The sequence below is a fragment of the Dunckerocampus dactyliophorus genome, chromosome 17, assembly GCF_027744805.1.
Source record: "Dunckerocampus dactyliophorus isolate RoL2022-P2 chromosome 17, RoL_Ddac_1.1, whole genome shotgun sequence".
Taxonomy (NCBI): domain Eukaryota; kingdom Metazoa; phylum Chordata; class Actinopteri; order Syngnathiformes; family Syngnathidae; genus Dunckerocampus; species Dunckerocampus dactyliophorus.
Window position 1 is genome coordinate 5,007,395 of NC_072835.1, and position 5,698 is coordinate 5,013,092.

The window sequence follows — 5,698 nt, forward strand, 5'->3', positions numbered from 1 at the left end:
AGAGAGAAAGAGAGGGAGGCTATGTGCCATTTTGGTGACTAATACACCCTCCACCCACAACTCCACAGACACACACACACACACACACGCACACGCACGCACACACACACTGAACTGTGGCGATCTTTTTTGCCTTAAAAAAAATTCTTTTGACATTTGTGAATACAGTCGTCCCTCGCCACTTTGCGGTTCGAATTTCGCGGCTTCACTCTATCAAGGTTTTGCAAACATACTGTATATTAGTCATAAATCATACTGTGATTGTATATTCATATTTAACATTTAATTGAACTAAAATACAAATAAAAGGCATTCAGAAGGTGCAATTAAATTGTGAATGTAGTATTCTATATTGGACGAGCACCGGACGTGATGGTCGGAACAACAGCCTGGTGGTTGCAGGTTTGAATGATCTCACAATAGGTGCAATAATAATAATAATAATAACAATAATCATCATCATCATAATAACACAGGCTGCTGTTGCGGCCATTACCCATGACAAGCTAAAACTCAACTCTGAACGCCCGATGTCACTTCCGGTCCGCCACCTCCCCTACTAGCACCAGAACACATTTACTGCACAAGTTTTATTGATGTCTTAAGTGGCTTATTTTTTCTTATTATGTCTACGACATGAGGATGAAGCGGTATAGAATATGGATGGATGGATGTCTACGACAGTGGTTCCCAAACTTTTTACAGTGGCGAACCCCTTCAGACATTTGACCTGAAGCCATGTACCCCCTACTCCTGCACACTTCAAAAACATACACCTTTTTATCTTCATTAACTTGAAATATTGAACATAATTCATTGGTTCATTCATTTTATAGTAATTCCGGATCAAAAATGTGTAACATTTTGCTAAAGTTTCACACGAGCACTGCTAAATAGATCATCCTACATCTCTTTTAGAAATATTGAACATAGTTAATTGGTGAATTCATTTTATAGTAATTCCGGGTCAAAATGTCGTATTTTGCAAGGTTACATTGTGATCATTGTGATTTGACATGAGCACAGATAAATAGATAAGTAATCATCCTTTATTCACATCTTTTATTCCAGTCTGATGTTGGCATCCTTCCGTTTGAATGGCTTGAATTTGAGCATCACATTTTTTTGTCCACTCACGATGGCTGTGGTTTAAGTCTGCATCCTAATTTAATACCAAATTAAAGGGGAAGGTTTAATAATCATGATGACGCAGTATCTGAAGTACAAAAATACATTCAACCAACGATAAAGCCTCAATTTAGGGGGGAATCCCCACTCACAGTGACAGCTGGTTGTCACCGCTGTGCCGTGCGGGGATTGGAACACCAATATAGATGAAATCTTTAACATTAAAAACTGTAAATGTACAAAATAATCATCAAACTTACTTATTTGTTCATATGATGCACACAGGCCAATTACCAACTTCTCCTTGCGCCGTGACGCGTTCAGGCGCACTTGGAATTGTGAATGGTAGACGCTAATTGTTTTTCATTTTTATTCACGAACCCCCTATTACAATTGGCATACCCCACTTTGGGAACCTCGGGTCTACTATATTGTGTAATAAGAGTGTAAAAGTTACTATGGGGGTGTTATTATTTCATGTGTAGAGGGCATGAAATAATGTTAAAAAAAAACATATTTAGAAAGTCGTGAACAGGTTGTCTATGCTCTATACCACCACGTTGGTGACCCCTCAGTATTAACTGACCCCTCAGTTAATAATGAAAGAACAGTAGAAAGAAATGCATTCTGAAATACAACATGTGAGTTGTGGACACCAGCATTTTGTTCATGTTCTGGTAAAACAAGCATATTCGCTTTGTTTGGGTTTAAAATAAGCTCTGAAAATAAATGTTACAAAAATGAGTAGCTCTTGGCCATTTTCATTTTGTAAAAGTAGCTCTCACGAGGACAAACGTTGGTGACCCCTGATCTATACGATGAAATGATTCCATCTTTAAAGAAGGAATCGTACTTGTCAGAAATTCACTTATCACAGTTGGGAACCATGATGAACGAGGGATTACTATAAATTTTGTGTTGACAATCAGGGCATGTTGCTCTATTTTTTTTTAATACGTTTTCACTTCAAAACTCAAACATTTTGAAGAGAATATAGCGGAAGATGACTTCTTGTCTGTCCTATAGATTGTTTATCCATCATGGCCACCATGGCGTCTCCCCCTGAAAGACGATGCAAAAAATATAAAAAATAATATCATATCATACCATACCGTATCGTATGTCAGCCAAGTTGGCAACCAAAGCTTATGACTTCATTCACTCCAGCAAGAGCAAGTAGGATCTAGTACGACAAGCTAGTTGATGAAGGGGCTTTTCCCACACAGATGTACTAAGTAATAAAGTGGCGTAACTGTGTTAGTGGGCAAAGAACTACAGAGTCAGCCACTGATGACATCATAGACGGACAGCAGAAGTGACTTCCGCTTCTTGTTTCCATGTATGAGCAAGTTGCACCCACACAGTGTGTTAAAAACACAGCAAGACACGTGTCTTTTTGTACGCTAACCGGAAAATGTATGCAAAGCGAGGCAACGTTTTGCTGTAAAATTTCGTCGTTAGCTGAAAAACACGCTAGCCGGGGCGTACGCTAACCAAGGTTCCTCTTTATGTGGAAATGTTAAAAATTGCAAAGAAGCAAAAACTCTTTCCCGCATCTCCTGTGAACATAGCCAACATTTAAAAATGTCATGATGGTCTTTTTAAAATCAACACCATAGATCCAAAGATACATAGCGTTCCAATTTTTTTTTTGCAAAAACTTGTTGAAATCTAATGCTAAATTATTTTGTATTCATTACCATAGCAATTTTTTCCACTAGCAGTTAGGATTTATGTGAAGGAACCATTTATTCCTTATTGGACAAACTCAGGCCCGGAGGCCAAATTCGGCCTGCGCTGCAATTTCATCCGTCCTGTGGAACTGTTAGCATTGAGTTGGCTCACCTCAGGGACCTTATCAAAGAAAGTGCTTACAGCGATCCACGTAATTAAGCAATTCTCCGGAATAAACTACTGGAAACAATATTGTCTATAGCACGGAATTCACAACCATTCTTAATAAGGGTCAAGATTAATAAATAATAATAAATAATTGAACTGTACATGACTAAAAACGGCATCACTTTAACTATTACACCCTGTCTGTACAAAATAGCACATTAAAGAGGCATAAGACAGTCAAAACTGATCGTCAACTACAGCAAAGCATGCTGGGAAATGCGTAATCTGCCCATTCCACAGCTGCAAGCTCTTCCGGGCTACTCTCACAGACAGGGATGTTTTTGTGTTGATATAAAATACACGATAATTATCACGATAATAAACAAATCGATTAATTGAAGGATAAATAAAGACGTAGTCAATCATTTTTTGTTGTTTGTTTTCCTCTCTCTGCATCTTTCTGGGCACATTGGTTCTCTATTGGAATGAACTGAGAGAGTGAACCCTCCTCTCAGCCGTTCAACCTCTTTGTCCCTGTAGGTGAAGGCGGGGCTGCTAGTGAGTTGATACACAAAGAAGTCCGCCAACTTAGCGTTAGCACAAGTTAGCGTCCTGAGCTAACTTGAATATGAATGAAGGCACAAAGGCGATGGTTTCTAAGCCAAATGTCACAGCCCCAGTGTGGGAATATTTAATTTTTAAACAGAATGAACAGGGTGAGCGCATGAACACTGATGTACTGATACCGCTACCGCTGGAGGTGCAGCAGAGCCTCTGTCCCGACAGTCAACGCTTACTGAGGTGTTTGGTGGGCAAAGTAAATATAAACAAAAACAGCACAAAATGGTGCAGACTCACAGGCAGCGTCGGTGGCTGTTAAGGAATAATTCTCATTATTAATTATTATTTATTTAAGTGCAATTTTCTTTACAAAGACTTGATACGCCATTTCATTTCTTATTTTTCTTGTTGTGTGTGCTTTTTATCGGAGTGTTTTTTTTTCTTAATAGAGACAGACAGGATCTATTTTTTTTAATAGTTTTTGGTTATGATTGTAACTTTTATTTCAGTGCATTTTTTGCTGACTTAGAGTCCATTTTATTTTCATTGGGGCTTTTTTTTTTAGCTTTTTCTGTCAAATTTTATTTATTTTATTTAAAATGTATTTTATTTAAAAGCGATTGACATTCAAATTACAATGTTAAATACTCTTGAGAAACCAAAGTTTATTGCTTTTGATATAATGTACTCACATCATTATAAGTAATGAAAAAATGGTCTCCAACAAATGTTGTCGATAATATCGATTATCGACAATAATAGGACAATTATCATCCAGCAAAATTTGTTTGACAGGCCTATGCAGAAATATACAATTGTTAAAAATGTCAGAATAAATAATAAGAAAGATCAAAAGTTGGGTGGTGGGGGGTAATGTCCAGTTCGGCCCACAACCTAAAGTAGGCTTTGAGTTTTGGCCCCCTGATTTCTTCATTAGAAACTGCTCTGTGTCAAGATCAATTGTCAGAGAGAGTAGAAGAAGATCTGAGGGACAAATAGTGGATGGAAATTAGATTCATTTCCTCCTGATCTGATCTCTCAACCCTTCCCCCCACCCGCATCCCCACCCCCACCACCTGGAGGTAAGTCAGCATCTTCCTTCATTATATCTTTCTGCCTCATTAAGTATTCATGAGACTCACCTAAGGCGTCCTCACGCCGAACGCCCTAAGCTGTGATGTCACACTGAGGTGGCGGTGCTTGTCTTGATGGGTGGGGTGGGGGTGGGGAAGGGGTATCTCTGGGGGGAAATGACACAACACGGTGGATGTCAGCAAACATGATGGAAGACATCTGGTTGACAAAAGATGTCTGACAGCCGTCAGTCAGCACGTTGTACAGTACAACATAGATTGTAGTCAAAGGAACACATAGTTACATTTTGTTTAGGGTTGTCCTGATTAGATCGGATATTTGAGAGCTGATGTCGATCAGATATCAGCAAAAAAAAACAGAGGTACGTATTATATCAGCCTGCATCTAAACCCTCTGATATCAGCACTCCAATACAAGCAGTGCATTCCGTACTCCAGCAGCGCCGCATCCAGCATGCAGAGCCCACGTGATCAAAACAACACCGCGGTAACGGTTTAATTTATTTTGAACATGCATACAAGTTACATCACTTAGTACAATTCACAGTTCCACATGTCCAAAAAGGAGCAAAGATTATTTAATCCTCCCTCCTCTCTGTTTCACATCAATAGCAATACATTTGTTCACATGCCGTATATGTGAAATGTACTCTTTGCCAATTTTAGATACGTAGGAATATGATAAGGCAGTATAACAACGTGGTGCAACAAGAGTCAAGGTTTCTAATCACTTTAAATAACTTATATAACAGTCATAATAATCCACTACATTGTGGATAAAACTATACCCCACCTGCATGAAGAATGTCATTGCTGACTGTTCTCTGACTGATATCACCATTATCACTGGATCAAACCTTTTCTAACATTCCACACTACAAAATTAGTCATGTATGGATCAATATCGGTGTCTGCGGATATTCAAAATTGCAATATCGGTATTGTATGGGAAGTGAAAAAGTTGTATGCGCCCCTGATCAAATTTTACGACCAGTTGAAAAATTGCCAGAGTAGGTTTGAATAAATGTCTTACTTAGTGAAGGTCCATCCATCTATGGCGCTTATCCTCATTA